The 19075-nt window shown below is 45.7% G+C and overlaps 1 long non-coding RNA gene across 2 annotated transcripts in view; it reads right to left on the bottom strand.

The window, feature by feature from the left end:
* LOC135315465 (uncharacterized) overlaps window positions 1-19075 on the bottom strand; it is a 108364-nt gene that overhangs the window by 68991 nt on the left and 20298 nt on the right. The window lies entirely within an intron of this gene.

The following is a 19075-nucleotide window of genomic DNA, read 5'->3' as shown; positions in this document are numbered from 1 at the left end:
CCAAATTCCACCTTCTGATGCTGCTTTGCCCCAAAGCCACAGACCCCCCAGCACACCATTCCTTTCTGAGATTTCTGTCCTTCTCTTCCCAGGCCTGGGCATCTTGTGCAGGTAGGTTTTGAGGTAATCCTGTTTTGCCAGCAGCAGCGCCAGCAGCATCCCCCCTCACCATCCTGCCCCAGCACCCACGTGGGGCAGCACCGTGCCAAGTGCCCCGAGAAGGCGTTAGACCTTCCCCCAGCATGCCAGGATGCAACCTCCACGTTACAAGCTACTGGGCAGCACGTACACACCACATTTTAAGAGGCTTTAGTGCAAGTCACATAAAGTCCTGTGCCCATGGGACTCTCTTCGCCCATAGTCCCTCCAAACCTGGGACAAAAGTTTGACCAGGAAGGCATGGGTGCCTGGTGGGGTCAGGGCCAGGACGGGGTACAGGCACACTGGAAGACCCAGGACCTCTCGATGACCATGTTTAACAACAGTTGTCACAGACTTTGCATCCTCTCCTCTGGAGCTGGGCCAGCGATGAGTCTGGCAGCATGGGAGTTGGGGAATACAGAATCAAGGCTTTATCAGTGCCAGGGGAGGGGACACAGTTTTGGGTGGGAAACAGCTCCTGACTGGCTCTTGGGTTTTAAGTTGTTTATGTTGCAATCTCTACTTCTTTAAATAATCTGAGGCTAGTCAGGTATACAAAATTTCCTGCATCAGGGTCTGCTGATTTTCAGACACCAGAAGGCTTTTCATTTTTAACAAATTCTCTCCCAAGGACTGCAAAAATCTAACAGGTACCTGACAGATGACAAATGAGCCCATGCCAGGCTGGAATGCTGCTCTCTGTCAGATGTCCTTCTGTCCCCCTCCCAGTTTAAAGACCAGGCTCCCTTCCACCCTTGAACCCTGCCAACTCCTAACACTGTACAGAAACCCCCAGGGGAGGTGGAAACCACTGTCTCCAGCAGACTCCAAGACTCTAGCAAGTTCCGAATTTTTCAAGATGTTAACCTTATTTGAAAGGGGAAGCAAGTAATCGGGCTAGTCCACGGCAGACTGGGTGGGAATTACAGCTCCTTTTGACGGGGCCACACAATCCGCTCGGCAACAATCCCTTTGTTAATTTCCCACCTATTTCCTGCTGCAGCATTAATTGCCGGGTGTTACTCAGAGGGAGGCAGCAGGCAGTGGCAGCCTTTTTCTTCTGACCCAGCAAGAGCCACCACCGCCTCACGGCAAGCACACCATGCCGCTTTGGAAAGCTTCTTTCTGAGGGACTTGGCCAAAGGACCGCTTCCATTTCTGGCTGCTCTATTTCAGGCGGAGCACGTACACCCACCCTGGGCTCGATGCATCATTGCAGGCTTGCCCTTTCACTTTCCTCAGATTCCGTTCAGGCAAATTCGCATTGACCTCTGTCCTCTGCCGTGCCGAGGCGGAGCAGCCTACACCCTGCTCAGATGCAGACAATCTCCAAGGAAGCCTCAGTCAGAGATGCAGCCACGTGCTCCCACCCGCCCCATCTGCCGTGAGTTCACAGTGGGAGGCTCTGAGCGGGGGAACCCCCCAAAAGAAGCTGCAGCTGCTGTTCTTCCCAAGCTGGCCATGTGCTGGGGGGAAGAGGAATGAGGCTGGGCACCTTCCTGCTCCCAGAAGAGGTTTCCCCAGCACGGACATGGTGACAACTCAGCCGGGGTAGCAAGACTGACCCAGCCACAGGTGTGCATAGAAGTGCCAGCCTGACACGGCTCTCCCGTGGTATTTTTAGACGTGTCTTTCTGGCATGAGTTAGGAGCTTTTCATACAGGACTGATGGGGCATGGGAACAAAGCAGGCACGCACATGAGAGAGAGCCCTCAGGCAACACTTGACAAGGGGTTTGGAGGATGTGACAGAGATTGACAATCTAACACCGGTGAGTTCATGAAGCAACAGAAAACCATCACTAACAACCAGCTCCTTCGGATCCAAGGCCTCACAGATGCTCCTCAGCCTGTCGCTCCTGCCAGCTGTATTCTGATGTGACAAATCCAAATTTTTAACATAGCAGCGTGCTTTCCCCACCTTTCCTATGTGTATTGCTCATTGTTGTCTCATTCCTCATGGCAGGCGTTTGCTCCTTGCAATGTAGCTTTTAAAGAGTCACAGGTTTCCTGAAAACTGTAGCACAGGCTATGAAACTAAACAACACGTGCCGTACAATAAGTCATAAAGCATGTGTGAAAAATAGTTGACACAGAAGCTGTCATGGAAACCAGTGCTACCAGAGAGCACGCAGCCGCAGAGCTCCCATTAAAGGCTGCAAAGTTGAACACAAACGCTAATCACTAAGGCAGAATATATTAAATTTACCTTTATGCCCCATTCAGACTTCACAGCGAGTTAGCTGAAAACTGCAACCATTTCCACCAGCAGCGCTGGGTGGTAGTTAGTAGGAATTAAATTACCAGAAATCTTCTCATAGAGAAATTCCTTTCACCCTGTGTACCCTAGAAACTGTTTTCACTGAGTAGGCGCTGCTCTTCTTCCAGGGAGTACGTCTGTTTAAAAGAGACTACATGCCTTTTCCAGGTTTGGGTTATAGTCTCCTACTTGACTGTCTCCCAGCTCCCCTCAGCAACAATACCCCGTGAGCAAGAAAAAGCCCAGGCTGGAAAAAAGAAACGTGGTGAAACCTAGGCTGTTCGGGCAAGATAAAGAGAGACAGAGTGAAAACTACACAATACTCTGCAAGTATTACAGGCATATCCCACACCACGATCCAACCTGTGGTCCTTAGATACCAGCTAGGAGGAAGTAAGTGACCTACAGATACTTGCATATATAGATACCTTTTGACATCCCACAGGCAGAGCAGGGGCAGAGGAGCCTTGCCGTCTGCTGCGGAGAAAAAGCCCTGCAGCCCTTCCTCATTCCCCAGCCCGGCAGGAGCCTCAGATGGCCCTGCTGGCTGGGCTCGGCCATGGGTGTTGCATGTCCTGATGTGATGGGGACACATCAGAATTCGCCCCACCGGCAGCGTTTACAGCCGAGAGCAATGCTGAGCTGTCTGGTGTGGTCTGGACTGAGGTGCAGGATTCTACTTTTTCCCTCTGCCACTTGCTTCAAAAGATTTTGATGTATCCAAGGGCCAGAGCTGCGCATTTAGTGTATTTTTCATGCTCTCTCTCAGGGCCTGGTCTTTATCTCAGTGACTTCAGAGGGCTTCAGGATTGCACAGGTTCAGGCTATGAGGAAAGCCAGCTTTTTCTGCTGACTCTACAAACATATAACAAGGCTTTTACTGACCTATAAAGGAAGCATCTAGGCCTGAGTTGTCAAAAATAGGGCACCAGCAAACTTATTTCACCTTATTTTTAATCCAGCTAAATACCATAGTTTGGAAAGTTCATCTGGTACTCAAACATCAGATAGAATGTTATTTTGCTCAAGAGGCTACAGAAAGAGAAATGGTGGAAGAGAAAATAAAATCCTGATGAAGAAAAATTAGGACTGGTTAAAAACTCCTGATGAAGAAAAATTAGGGCTGGTTGAAAAATTTATCAGAATTCTTTTCTGGGCAGAAGTCAGATCCTTGAGTAAGTGAAAATTTTACAGTCTATGAAAAAATGTGTGCTTTCTGTAGAAAATAGAGTGTTTGTCATAACCTTTTGACTGAAAAGAAAGTGATTCTGCCAGATGCTCCTGGCTAACTCCTTTTGGTTTATAGGTGAAAAGTTGCCTTGTTTCACAGGGAGATGTAAGAGGAAGAATAGGGTCAGGTAGGGAGGGGGCCAGTTACAGTTCTACAAGAAAAGATTTTAAAATAAACTAGAGAATGCCCTACTACAAATGAGAAAGGAAGAAGGATCCTCAAAAGGGGATGAGAAAGAAAGTGTAAAATTAAAGTACCGGTTCAGATTTAATGAGGTCTGTGAAAATGACTGTCAGTGCTCTTTTAATGTAGAAGTCAGAATAAAGTCTTTGGCCAAGACTAGGGCCTTTTCCACACATTCACTGGCTTCTTTAATGACACGATCACAACCCATTTTTCCTACAGTGCTGTTCATTACACATACCTTGTTATTATGCTCCAGCATATCAAACTACAATATGCACATTTTTTATGATACGTAAAAGGTGCAAGCCTAGCTAACACAGATGGCTACATGACAGTCATGATGGGAAAAGGACAATATTTTCCATTAAACAAAGAGCCTTCAGTACATAAATACTGAAGTGTGACATGAGATCAAGCTGCAGCTCATCAGATCGGCTGCAGCTTTACCTTAGACTCACTGAAACCCAAAGTTCTGCTGCTGACCCCATGTCAGCCTAGGTTTGTTTCTTCAGATGAAGAATGTGAACGTCATGGCTCCAAAGAAAGCATCATCTCTTCACTTGCTCTTTCCCCACATGACAAGATCGGGAGGCGGCTGAATTTCTGATATTTCCCATTTAAAGTTAAAATCCTTCTACTGATGCTGCCAGGACCTGTACAGAGCAAATCACATTAGCTCTACTGATGTCAGTGCACTGGGGCAAATTCACACCAGTGGAACTTGTGACCCAAACTGACTCAGACCTCAGCATTTTTTGCTATGAGACAGACCCCAGAAATGCCAGTTTTATCTCCCAAGCTTGACAAAAGCAGCTTAAAGGCTTTCCCATCACATTCAAAGTGAGAGCTGATAAGGCTCAAAATCCAAAAATTGCTTACTTTACAACTCTAAGTCCCTTTCAAGCTGACCTTCTGCCCTGAAAGCCTAAAACCCCTCACCAACAACTATATTTAGGCAACTAAAGAACTGGAACATCTGGGAATAATAACAGCAGTCTCACTTGGAAATGGCATTTATATACAATTGTCTAGAAAGCATCACCATGCTGCAAAAGCTTTGCAGAATCAACTCTGTAGATTTCAGACTGGAAAATTGCCTGCTAGACAATTTCCGTGTCACCAGAGGTGATGAGTGACAATCACATGGCAAAATAAAATCACATGGCAAAATAAAAAAATAAAGTTTAAAAAGCGTCCAAAACTTTTTTCAACCAGAATGCTTTTCATGATCTTTTGCAGATCATGATCTTTTGAAGATCATTTTTCATGATCTTTTGAAGGTGCATTTCAGCACTGCCCTTCCAGAACTGAAAATGCAAAGCCATCAACAATTGACCAATGCCTGAGAAAGAGGAAATCAAATCGATGGGTATTTTCACCTCCCAAGCTGAGCAGCATGTGAAAAAACAAACAAGCGGCCTTCAGGATCTCATGGCACTTTCTTTTGATTGCTTCCTTTTAAAGGGGGCTGCAAAGCTAAATGGAGCTCTGGGTCAATATTAGCAGCATTAGTTGTTTGTCCAGCCTGCTCTTCATCACAGCTTGCCTAGGGCTGTGCACGTTCAACACATAAGTAAGCAAAATAACTAATCTCAGCTAAAAGTTCTTTGTAGATATCCAGAATTCTATTGGTCCACCCTCTGATGCCTTGAGAATCCCTAATGCTTTGCTGGTGTTGAGAAATAACAACTAACAAGCCTACTTCATAGAGCCAGGGCAGCAGAAGCAAACGTGGGATCTAGCTTGACCTAACACTAGACGCTCAGCACTGTAAGCTGGGTGCAGACATTAGATGTTGGACCTCTAGATGCCCCCGGTAAAGACCTCTTTACTAGGCTGTCCTGTACCAGCAGTAGGTGATAATTTGCTGAGCCCAGCGGCAAAGCTTGCAGTGGAGTGTAAAAACAGCAGGTTACGGTTACACAGGCCATCCTGTTCACTGGCTCTCCAATGTGAGGACATACTTCCTCAGGTGGGGGCTAACAGCTGTATCTGGATAGACAGCCTGAACAACCCAGGCAATTTCAGTATGACAGACCAAGCCTAGCAAACATCATGCTGTGGCCAAGAGTTGAGGTACAGACGGTACAGAAATCATTTGCGTCCAGACACATCGGGACATTGAGTATTTAAAAGCATTTGATGTATCATGCTGATACATGCAGAGGTATCCAGGAGTAGAATCTGACCTCCATTTGAGGCCAATAACGCACTGCCTGTGGATGAGATGCTCATTCAGATTTACCTCTCTGGCTCTGCCTGCTTGCAGTGACAGCAACTCCATGTGATACCTAAATGCCTGTTACACTAGTACACTAGCACTAATTCCTGGGCTAGTAGGGACATCCTAAATTTAGCAGCACAGCATCAACACAGACAGCAAACAGTGTAAGACTGTGGGACTTGTTAGCATTTGCAAAAGTCAACACACAGGCACTTACATAGCAACCTCTACCACAGCTGAAAGTAAAGGCTGGGCTCCTAAGTCCAACAGCATGTCCACACCAATTACTGGGATCAACATCAAGGTCACTGTCAGGCTAGGATCCGGTCAGCGTCTCAGTTGCAAACCCCTTTACTCTTTGTCACCATCATCCAATGCAGTCAAGGGAGTTTTGCTGAATGCCCACAGGTGAAGTCAGCACCATCCCCAGTCTTTGTCCTCTCTACTGGATGTTTGGAATTCAGTCAGGGATGCAGGACGTTAGCCCAAGAACATCCCCTGCAACTCCACCTCACTCCTGCTCCCCCTGCACCCCGCTTCCCCGCTTCCTCTTCGACTTCCCCATAAGTAGCAGCAAGTCTGCAAGGGTAGGTAAAAGACTTTTTTAGATAAGATTGCATCATTGAGGGGAACTCTGAAAGGAACCTGAAATACATTTTTTCATGGAGCTCAAAAAACTACGAAAAAGCAGCATCGTCTGGACAGCCCTGGCGTGCACTGCAAGGTGCAGGGCCTGCAGGGGAAGGGCAGCTCGTACACTAGTTAGCTGGGGGATCCGGGTCCACTCAGCCACCCTCGCTCCACCTGCGATGTCACACTTCCTCTTCAGCTCACCTTGGTGACCCTGCAGCATCTACGTGCTTGTTACATGCTTGGCAAGTGCTGAGGTCAAACTGAATTCCCACTGCCTCTCTGATTTCAGCTCTAGGCTCACTTAAAAACCCAAAGCTGTATCATGTAGCATGCATTCTTTAATTTTAAAATTAACTTCTGTGGGGACAAAAGGTGAAATAAAGTAGGGAAGTAGGACAGGGAAAGGCAAAGGAAATTGCTTTGCTGAAACACATTTTATTAATTTTGGTACTGTCTCTTTTTCAGCTGGCCAAATAATTGTCAAGGCTGTTTCAAATCCTGCAGAGGAGTTTTTGGAGACTCGAGTGATATGCACTTGTCACGACTGAGCCAGTCAACTTAAGGTTCCCAAGCATCAGCCTCTGAGCCAACAGGACACTTCATGACTCCACTAACAAAACCAATAATTAGAATTACAAAGAGTGACAGCTGTGAAAAATAAACAGCAACAAAGATTATAGACTCCAAAGTCACCCAACCAATGGGAGCTAAAGTTTATGTACTCAGTTTAAAAAAGACCTCTTAGAACTCCCCTGTGGTCTTCTGGCAATTTGATTTAATTTAGTCTGTCCCTCCAAGAAATAATTCTTAAATTAAAAGAAAAGAAAGGAAAAAAAAACCCAACCCAAACACTGTAGTGCATTTGTCCACTGCTCAGGCTTGGTTGATTACATCTCTCTAGCTTCCAGGAAATCTTGGAAAGCTCTAAAAGCCAGGCAGCTGTTACTGGATCCATGAATTCTTTTCTTTTGCAGTTGTTTCTCCCTTTGCTTACACCCCAGTAGGGCTCACCACTTCCAGTCACGGTCAGCTTGGAAGATGGGCATCCTCTGCCTCTGTAGAAACTGAGCATAACCAGACACGTAGAGAACATGTAGGTATGCAGGGCTCCATACAGGTAGGTCCTTCCTACAAGCAGGACCATTCCTGGTCCTGCCCCCAGCACCACTAAAGAAGTAAGAGGAGGATTTAAACATGCACTTTCAACCCAAACAGTGGAGCCATTATCGCTTTTAGCACCAGTTACACACAGGTCAACTAACACCACTGTTTTCATCTGGACCTCTTCTTTGGGCACTTGGGCTTGCCTTCCTCCATTCTATACACCCTCTGATCAGGCAAATCATCTGACAGTTCAAAGGCCTTATCTTTTTAATTTTTGCCTGCCTTTTTTAGCCTGAATCCTTCAGCTCCCTCCTCTGCAGAGGTCCCGCCTCCCAGTCCCTCTTCAGTTCCAATCATGTTAAGGGCAATTTGCAATGCCAGCCATGCACACCTCAGTTTCCTCTGCTGCTCTTCAGGGTTACAGCCTTAACTTGCCTTTCTCCAGCCCAAGCCTGCACCAGTTTTAGCATAGAGATACACGCTGAAGTCTGCTGGCAGGAGATGAAAGTCAAAGAGATAGAAAGAGCCAGGAGAACGTATCCTATCTTGACAAGCATATGAACCTCTGCAGCTAAACATCACACCTTGTAGTATGAAATTAAGCTCTTCAGACACGTTCCCCAGCTGGAGACTTACACTAGCCTCAACTCCTGCAGGCTGGACTGCCCGCGTGTGCTTGGTGCCTGCCAGAGCACTGAGCTCCCTCAAGCGCCACAGGGTGTGCTGGCCCACACATCATGAGATCCATGATGTCATGATGTCAACAGTCAACATCATATAAAGCTTTTGAGTTATTGAATTCTCTTCTTAGGTGCTTCCTTCCAGACAGGTGCTGTTTCTGAAAGACTCATCCCGTGCTCTCTGAAGCCAGCAAAAAGGTTAGCAGGCACAGGGCCAGACCCCAGCACTGCAGCATTAGCTTTAAATTTTCATGGAGCAAATTGCATACTCACTTTCATCCTCCTCCCAGCTGTATTTTACAGACAAACACCCGTCACTCAGAGCTGGATCAAAAAGTTTCATCTAGCTGCACTCCCCCAGATCCTCCTCCTTTAGCTCTTGAAAGATTTATCAGTGCACCATTGTCCACCAAATATCGAAAATTCCTGATCTATTTTGAGAGCAATGTCAAAGGCTACTTGTACTATTAGTTTGAGAGAAGGGTCATCAGCGCAGTGAATCTGAAGAAGGAAATCTAAGACACGAAAACCCTGAATGATTTATTATGTCCTGAATAGAAACAAATAGTATCTGTGTGACTTTCTCGAAAGATGGTGGTATTTAAATGATTCTTCATTTCAATACAGTTTTTATACTTTTCCTTATCCCTTCCTGCCAAGCAGGTTCTTCCCCACTCCCCGCTTTGTCTCTGTTCTTTGTACTGATGGCGATTCCAGGACCTTGCTTGTGAGGATTTTAATTTTAGAGTCACATTTTTTCATATGAGACTTTTCTTTATGTTCTTGTCACTTTCTTTCTGGCTTTTTACAGGATGAAAGAACAACAAAAACACAATTCAGAAGATGTTAATGCTGTTGGCTCGCTCTCTCATGGAACACACTCTCCTACTTCGTAGATAACTGAGCAGTACTCAGAAGACCTGCTTACACGCCAGCGCTCACGCATGACTGCACACAACTACAATTTATATAAGGGACCCAGCCCTGGCGCGTGGCCAGTTTGTGGCCAGCACTGACTCAGCGGTGGCTCCACGGATTCTCACTGTCCCTTGATTCTCACAAGTTTATCTTTCTGATCCATTCGGTCGGTGTTTCATATAAACATATTTCAGCTTCTGATCTGTTTGTCTTCGGAATCACAGAGCATTATCATAGCTACAGAGTGCAGAGATCAAGGAGAAAGCTCAGGAGAAAAGTTACCAAAGCTTGTTTGGCAAGGATGTCCAAGGAAACAAGGCTATGCTTAAAATAAATATGGTTTCCTTTTACCAGAAAAACAGGACTTTGGTGTTTACATCACCACCAAAGCAACTTCAGTAGCACAGAGACGGTAGAACTTTGCTGGGACATTGATGTAATACAAAAAATGTCTCAATAAACCGACACCATTTCCCTAAAACACCTGTTCTTGTCTGCTTCCTATCCAAGTTTTGGTATGATTGACTCTTGCTTAACACTGAGATCTGATGAGATCATAGCCCGAAGTGGTATGTTGAGAATTAAGGGGAGGAGTCACCCAACATCATCAGAAGCCCTAAATTCTCATTCAGGTTGACATCGGTGGGCTGCATGCCCTTTGGAAGTAATTACCGTATAATTGTTGGCAAGGCGCTTAAGAAATCACCTTTTGTGCTTCATTTTTATCAGGAAAATAACCTGATGAGGAATGATTTCAGTTGTTCCAAGTCCCTTATCTTTTCCTAGATTAAAATGGAATAAAAAGTCAGAGTCATATCTGCAGTACTTCGAAGGCTGCTCCATGCAGCAAAAAACAATGCCAACATTTCAAGCCAATATTACAACAATCAAGTCCCTCACTATACTAATGACCTGCAAGTAAGTATCACTTTTCATCCTCCTTCATATACTATCTCCCTTACACTTAATCAATCCCACTGTGATCTCAATGTAATTTGTACAATCTCTCATTATTTGTCGGTGGGAGGGAAGGGCCATAGTCTTTGGGGACTGCTCCATAAGCCGTGAGAATATGCATCAATTGGTAACATTTAGGGAGTACTGCAATTATCCTTTATAAATGCCATGGTAATTGCTAGGCTGCCATTGACCGTCCTGCATGCCAACAGTTCCCAGTAATCGGCTTCTTCACATGAGGAGTGAAAGAGATCTGGCAGTAAGTGGTAGGTAGTGTCAGTGGCTTTCCTGAGTAATTTCCTGAGTTCCTACAGAAAATGAACCTGTAAGACAGCTGCCGTAAAGTTCAAGAGGCATAATCAGACACAGATGTGAAACAAGGGCAGTTCTTTGGGCTCAGGGAGAGGAATACATCATTTTGAACACACTCCTGCATTGGCGGCTAATTAGTTCCAATAAAATTGGGTGTGCGCTATTTGTCAAGGCTCTGAAAAGTCATTCACTCCCAGAACACAGATAACAAAACACTCTGCCTCACCCACCTGTGCTGTCACAGGGGCAAAACTGCTCATGTTGAGATTATTTTTTAAAGGTGTCTTGTCAAAATGACTATTTCATACTCAGAAATATTTCCACCAGCCTTTCTAACTACATCAGTCCCTGTCTATCCACTAGGTACCGCCCTGTCCTGCTGCTGCGACCTGTCTGAACTTGCAGAGGCCAGTCATAGCTGAGCTACGCAAGCCTAAGCTCAGGTTTTCTGAAAAGCCATCTCCACCTCTTCCAGTGATGGAGCATTGCAGAGTGAAGACAAAAAGCCTTGGACGATGGGGCACCCACTAGTGGGCACCACTGAAGGCCAGGCAGTATTAACCTTCATGCAGGTTGGCAGTTCTCTAGTGGAAGCCACCTGGAAGAGCAGCAGAGGAGATGCTCAGACAGACAGAATATGCAGCATTGCACTTGGAAGGCTGCTGCTCTCAGAAAACACTGCTTATGACCTCAGATGGAGTCTCTGCAAGCAGTTCAAGTGGCTGAGACGAGTATGCCACAGTGTTGCAGTTTTGCACCAAGTTGATTGTTTTTTTTTTTATTGGGGTGTTTCTTATTTTGCCTTTTTTTTTTCCTCCATCCTTAATGAAAAGGAGCTAAGATTTTGTCTAAGACTTGTTAAATCAAGAGGGGGAATCCCACTGACCACAAAGAATGGTGCATTGGTCTGTTTACAAGGACATGTTGCTGGTTTGTATCTAGTAGCATGAGCAGATTGAAGCTGCTTACATAATGTTTACAGCTGGGTTTGCTCCTTGGGAAAATTCCTGAATAAATCCTGTAATGCTTCCCCTTTCTGTGAATCTTAAAGATAATTGCTTTGACATAGTCCAATAAAAATGGCTTTTCCTTACTAGAATAACCATGTCTTTGAATGAGTGTAGTGAACTTGTATTTGGAGAAGAGATGGATCTTGCATGTTTTGCTCTTGGTCAGTGAGCACATTTTCCTGCAGCATTCCTCCTCCTCCCCTTCACAAGGATGCCTGGAAGCGCAGGGCAAGATTTTTTTGCCAGGCTCTTTATTCACCAAGCCAAGGCACTGTTCAAGCCCAGTACCCTGACAGTCTGACCTTTTCACTGTAGAGATAAATAAGAACAGAAGCTGCTGGCCTTCTCTTTAATCAATACGCCACTCCCTGAGGAGGCTAGAAGCCAGCTACGATGAGAAGAGAGAAGCTGTGGTCACTGCAGGTCATGGCTGTATTTGCTCTCTGGCTTCCTTCCCAAGTAACACCTTTCCTTGGACCAGAGTTCATTTTGCCTTCTGAAAATATTCTCAACAACACCATTTCCTTTTTCAAGTTATTTTTTGCACAGCCCTTTGGGAAACACTGTAGCACGCCGGCCAGCATGTGTGCGTGAGCGTGTGCATGCCTGGGTCTCGCACCACCACGCAGGACACCCTGAGAGCTTTCCCAACAGCTTCTGACCTCTGCAACCTCTATTAAGTCCGGAGTGGTTGCCCAGTGCCTAGGCAGCTGCAAGCTTAACTAGTGGCAACAGAAAGAATTACTGGTTTAGTAGACCTAGGCCTAAACTGTGTCTTGCCCTCTCGCTCAAAACCGTATGGTTTTTTTCAAACATATAGCGCAGCCATGGCAATGTCACTTTGTGAAGTTAAACAATGCAGGATACCTGTCCCAGTGTCTGAAAGAGAAGCAATCACAATACCAACACCCTGCCAACATTTAGGCCAGGCCTGCCTGGCCTTTCTGATGTTGTTCTAAGTTCAAAGAGACCATGTATAACTTAGCCAAGGTCCTCTCCTGGAGGTCAAACTGTAGAAATCATGAAGGCAGTTGCAGAAAAGGGCTACATTCCCATCTGGCATCGTCTGGTCTAGGATATCCAGTTCAGTTGTCATAAATGCATTCATGCTTAAGCCCAAGAAGATCCAGTTTGCATCACATCCCTTTCACTTTCAGTTCAGACACCAGACTTAGTAAACAGTCTCAAATCTTCCAGATGACCACAGCGTTAGGTCACAGCTGGCCACCTCTCCATTTAGCAAATGGAAGATTAGACAGCATTCTGGTTCCGCCAGCAACAAAACCCCAGGGCATTTACTTCAGCCCCACGCTTCAATTTCTCAGAGGATGTTTACCCACATGCTACCAGAGCTAATGATGTACTGCAGGTTTGGGGACTTGCTGTGAACCAGCCGTAGGATGGACCAGGATCGTAGGAGCAGATTGCAACTGCGTGGTGTTTCTGAAGGTGAAGAATGGCTTAGTGAGTAGGAGCAAAGGGCGTTGATTAATCTTACTTAAAAATGACATGGCTTACTTGTCCCTACAGAGTATTTCTGTTGTACCAGAAAAATAGCCATTTCAAACATATGAGACATCACATTCTATATTTAAAAATGCCTCTCTATATTATTTCCCTCAGTCACCACGGGGCTAGATCAGGCAGTGCTTTCCATGGGTGCTGGACTGAATGTAAAAAGTCAGGGCTGGTGACAGCCGTTGCCTCCTGAACTGAACAATGCCCTGTTTCCCCTTTAGAATAGAAAGAGAAAAGATGAGCTTGAGCCAAAAATTTCATAGTGGTCCAGCTCTGACCCTGGCTTTTGGGTCAAGTATCAGGGTCAGCAAGGCCACTGCAGTACCTATTCCGTATTCTACTGTTGGAAAATGTAGCTTTCTTGAACTTTAGATTTTCTGTTGGAAAAAGATGTCAGTAGAACTCACTCTGGGGAGTGGAGGGAAGTATGGAGGGAGTCAAGAAGAAACATTTAACTTCAAAAAATCCCCTGCATCCACTCAGTTTCTCATATCCCCGTTTTCTCCAATGGACAGCACTAACCTCCCAGCTATCTCTCATTTTACTTGTAATCAGAGGCAGTGTGAGCTGCATCTTCCTTTATTCTTCCCTACTGAAATTACCTCTTCAATGCAAAGCTAGGAAGTAGGACTGACTATTGCTTTATACTTCCTTGACGGTTTATGTGTACAGCACTAGTCAGAGTCAATGTACTGAAGGAGAGAACAGCCTCCCCCATCAGTTCAGGACACTGCGTAGTCACTGTGCCACAGACGTCAGTATCAGAAACTGTTCCCTGGACACAGCTCTTGTGCCAGTCCACTCTCAGCTGCAGCTCACTTGTGTTTTTCTTCTGCTCTCAACTCTACCTTAAACATGAACTTGCACGCAAAATGATTTCCAAACAACTGTGAAGCGCAACCGCAGCAAAGGCTCCTGAGCGAATGAGCCCGGTTGTTTAGCTGCTCGGGGTGCCCCAGCCGGGCCAGAGCAAAGCAACAGTGAATCTCAAGTTCTTCAAATGAGCCACACAGAATTAACACACCTCTTCCAGTGAGGCCATCCTTATCAGAACAGGCAAGCCCATCCAACAGATTTAATTTCATATGTCCGTGGGCAGCTTCTCAAACCTCTTGGTTTTCTTCCCAAAGAGTGGGTGGACGAAGTGGGGAAAATACAATTTCAGGAAACAAATCTTCAGGACCACCACAGAATCTGTGACCCATTAAGCTTTCTGCAATGAACTGCTACACAGCATGTATCATTCATTAGCCATTACACACACTCTGCAGAAAAAGTCTCCTCCACCATGCAGAATGCCCATAGATAAACTCTGTGCCTGCTTCACGTCCCACCCTCCCTGTCTCTGCATCCACACTGTGCTGCACAGGGAGCGGTGGAAAGGGCCGCGACGTGAGCGAAAGGGTCACACTTCTACTCATGGCCTGGAGCAGCTGGGACTTCTCAGGCTCTGAGGAACAGACAATTCCTTCTGCTTGATACCTATTCCTTGAGCCACTGCTTTACCCAAGTCTACAGTAGAAAGTGGCCTTACTGTAAAAGTTGCTTTCCCACAGAACTCCTAAAGCTCCTCTGCCTAGATTTACATTCCTTCTGTTAAATAAATATAATAGCCTGCACCTCTAATGGCAACTAATGGTTGTCTTGTGTTTCAGTAAAGGTTTAGCTCTTGACAAACGGAGATGGTCAGATTATTACATATCTGATGTGAACTGGAGAGTAATGCAATGCTAAATGGCTTAATGAGCTGGAAGAAAGTAAGCTCTGCTTAACCACTGTTTTTGCAGGCCTACTAATATCTATAATTCGTCCAAATAATTGGCAGATAGATGATCTATACCAGCCAAGTAATTCTGGCCATTCCCACATGGATAGTAAAAAATCTTGATGATTAAACAAAATGGCTGAATCTGTTGGTGGCAATAAATCCTTGTGCGTTGACACAGGATCTGAGCTAGCAGAGTCCAGGGACACCAGGGACGCTCTATGCTGGCTAGATCCCACCAGGGCAAACTGTGGTTGGGCTGGCAAGACAAGTAGCTACAACATTAGCCCCAATGAAGAGGAGGTGGCAGAAAATAAAATTCAGGTCTTAAAGCATCTGCTGCTATTGCTTATATACAGCTTTCTGGAAGGTAGAGTTGTGTCCTTCCTACCATTCTGTGGTTCTGCGTAGCCTCTTTGGCCTGACTCTGTCAGTCATCACGTGAAGCTCTGTCAAGACTGAGGTTTATGGAAAGATGGATGTGCCCTCACACCTCACAACCATCTTCCAATGAGAGAACCTTTTAGACTGTTGAATAAGACACCAGAAAGAAGTATGTCAGAGGAAAATAAAACCACCCTGATTTTAGTGAAGCCTCTTTCTTCTGGCTACCACCCACTCAGCTTCAGAGAAATAAACACTGCAAAGTGGACACACAGCCTCCAGTACCCAGACACTGATGGGGTGCTCTGGGATGTATTAAACTTTCTGACAAAGAGCAGCAGCACCAGTGAACTTGTAAGGTAACAGCAAAAATACACAGAGCAAAGCACTGGTCGTACATGCTGCTAAGGCAACCAGGCCTGGGGTTCCCTTTCTGGCACCGATCCAACACTTAGATGCGGCTCCAAGTCAGCTGCCAGCACCACCTAGCTTCTGGGCCTACACACTGTTGCTAACATCTGCCTCTGAAGAGCTGATCTGAGCCTCCATAAACTGTGTCAAATCTAGACAACCTTGTGTCTCTCATCAATCCGCAGTTAAGAGTTAACAGAGCCGCTAACATGCCAGTTGCGCTGTGAGCAGGGTTTGCCATCAGCAAGGCTCCGTGCTTTATATTCTCTCAGGACATGTGACTGATGCTCCCTAACATGGAAATCATAACACATACAAGACTTGACAATGTAGAGAATTTCCCCTCCTCATCTTAATAAACTTGTATTCTTGGTCCTTGAATCATTCCAATTACTTCTAGGACATCACCAGGAAATCAGGTAGATGCAAACCTTCTCGGCATGAAAACAAGTAGACAACACCCTGAAGAAGAAATCAAGAGAAACAATTCAATTTGATTTAATTGTGCTCTATCACTTTTGCAGAGAGATGGAAACTAAGGAATAAATCTACATGCCTCCTCTGAGTTTATGAGCTGACATAGGCTATAAGAAGCAAAAACAAAGTCTTGCAAAACCCAAGATAGTCGTGATAAGAACTTTCATTATTGGCCACAAGATAGTAAAGATAAGAACTTTCATTATTGGCCACCGAGTCAAAAAAAAAAGCAATAGTCTTCTCATCTGGCAACCTCAAAACAGCCACTAGAGACGCCCATTCCAGAGTTACAACAGTGCAATCTGGCCACCTTCATTTTCTCCCACACATGCTGTTCAAAGCAAGGCTTTTCCCTGTTCTCAGCAGCATATAACTGTGCTCTCACAGTGGAAGGACGAAGCACCATGGATTTGATGTGCACTTTCAACATGTTATTAATTGTTTTGAAGAAAAATGTGCACAAGAAACCTCAAGCACTTCTTCAATAGATTGCAACTCTGTTCTCTCTGCATCTGGTTTACACTTGCTTTCATTCCAATTTATTTCAAGTTAAGCCTCCTGGTTATTAACCGGAACAAATTGCTCTCATGTTCCCTTCAGCTCGGTAATCAGGGGAAGATTTCATACCCAAAAAAACACATTAGATCGTTGTGATAACACTTTTGGGGGAAGGGGAGTTAATAAGAAACTCCTGCCAGCTTGAACACATTGGATACTTTCTCTTGAGCTAACGCGGGAGGATATGCTCCACACTTCCAATAGAGTGACTCAAGCTAGTGCTGTCCACATAAACCACTAACAAAGCATAAAGAAACGTCCTGTCATACTTCCTAGCTTTGCATTAAGCAGGTCCTTTTGACAAGGAAGAGTAAAGGAAGTTTCAGCTCACATGCCCTTGATTTTAAGTAAATCAAGAGACAGCTGGGAAGTTAATCTCAGATGTAGCATTTGCAGAGCATTGTCGTTGATGCAACACAACTCCCCCTTGTGATATACTGCCTTCCTGTAAGCAGTTGTGAGTCCTTTAAAACATTGCTTTCCTAAGGGTGACGTACACAGACAACAGGTAGCTATTTGAAGCACATACTGGTATGCTTAACCCAAAGAGGCACAAAACCTATGCCTAGGCTCTTCCATATAACCACGTGCAAGACTGGAGCCCCGAGACTGCTCCTGCGGCATCCACGTCAGGTGGAATTTTGCTGTCAACCTCAGTGCAAGCAAGGTCAGGTTCCTGAAAGCTCTGGCTGCAGTTCCCTCAGCAAACTAGACTGATCTCCGGACTCACTGTTGCTGAAAGAGTGAAAGGACCTTGCTGACCCTTTCCACTGATCATTTTCACCTACATTAGTGAACTGAACCAGGTCACAAATGGACTCAACAAACAGCAGAGTTGGCAGAAGAAAGTGCAGAAGCCAGGAGCAAGAGCAGGAGACACACACGCTACCTCCCAACAAAAGTGCGTTAACCAAAGTACTGTCAGAGACGACTTCATAAAATGAGGTAAAACTGAGGAGCAGTTGCATAACAGCAGTGTAAGCCCAGGCTGCTGATGGAAAAGACAGGAAAGTACAGTAGCAAAATACTCCTGTATTCCTTAGGCCAGACAGCTTTGTGGCTGTGGGGCAGACTGGACCAGCTTGCTGATCTATCAAGTCTGCATTTAGCTGACCCACTTCACCCAATGCCACAGCACCAGCACCGCTCACGCAGGGAGGGTGCAAATGCCCGGTCAGCAGCAGAGGTGTGCACAGCAGCACCCTGCTCACCCACAGCACAGCTGCCACATAGCTTATATCAGCCGGGAGCTTGTATCTCCAATACAAGGGTCCCAAGTGCCAGGAAGGAACTATTCTGCTCCGATTTACCTACCACCTGGTTGCATTAGTTTGTCACAATCTGATTATCTAAGGCTTCATGGAATTTAAGAACATGCTTGTTCCTATTTGGTACTAGGTCGTGATTGTGTAATTTAAGAGTCATAAGTTGTCAGGCTGCCAGCAGCACACTGTACACAGGGGCCGGTGTTTTTTGTTGTTTAACCATTGTTTAACTTTAAATAAAATCTTAATTGCAAATGGAAAAAAATCTGCCTAGGCCATCAAGCCAGGTCTGCTCTGAAGAGAGTTTCCAAAGCCTGTTCTGAGCTTTATAATTGGGTAGCTCAATCCAGGCCAGAAAAAAATTTACTGCAGTTAACAATACGAAAGGGCTTGCTTCAAACTGGTACCAGACTCCCACTCAAGACAGAAAATCAGCTGGAGAGCACCATCTATTGGCCAGAAAAAATTGCTATATTGCTATCTTTTCGATTTCTCTAACTCAAAGCTAAACACACCTCCACCACGGCCGAGGGGCGGACCTCCCACCGGCAGCTCCCTAGCTAGGCACAGGAGGGTATGCCCAGCTGCGGTACAGCCCTGAAGGGAGCAGGAAGGCACTTGAACCCCTTGCACACCTACAGACCCCGCGCAGGGGCAGCTCTTTTACACTTAGGGCAGAAATTTTGGCTTGAACATATGCAACCCAATGGCCAGCTGCCGAGGGGAGGACAGTCCAGGCAGTCCCAGTGCTTTATTTCAGTGTAATTTTCCTCTCTGCCAATGACCTATAGGTTTAGTGGCTTCACGGTACAACCAAGCTACTGGTGTTTTCTGATTCTGGCTTTAGACAACCACAGACCCAAAGGTCCATCCCACAGACCAGCAGCATCCCAGACCCATGAAACCAATGTCAAACTGGCACCTGGCCATTGGCTCTGCATGGCGCTGAGCAAATTCATCAGCCCCTTGGCCTCGTCCTCCCCGTGCTCCCAGCAGCATTTTCCTCTGTGTCTCAATACAGAAGGAGCAGGAGAGGCCTAGC

Source organism: Phalacrocorax carbo, chromosome 12 (genome assembly GCF_963921805.1).
Source record: "Phalacrocorax carbo chromosome 12, bPhaCar2.1, whole genome shotgun sequence".
Lineage (NCBI taxonomy): Eukaryota > Metazoa > Chordata > Aves > Suliformes > Phalacrocoracidae > Phalacrocorax > Phalacrocorax carbo.
The sequence above is the reverse complement of the archived record's forward strand: the minus strand, read 5'-3'. Positions and strand labels throughout refer to the sequence as shown.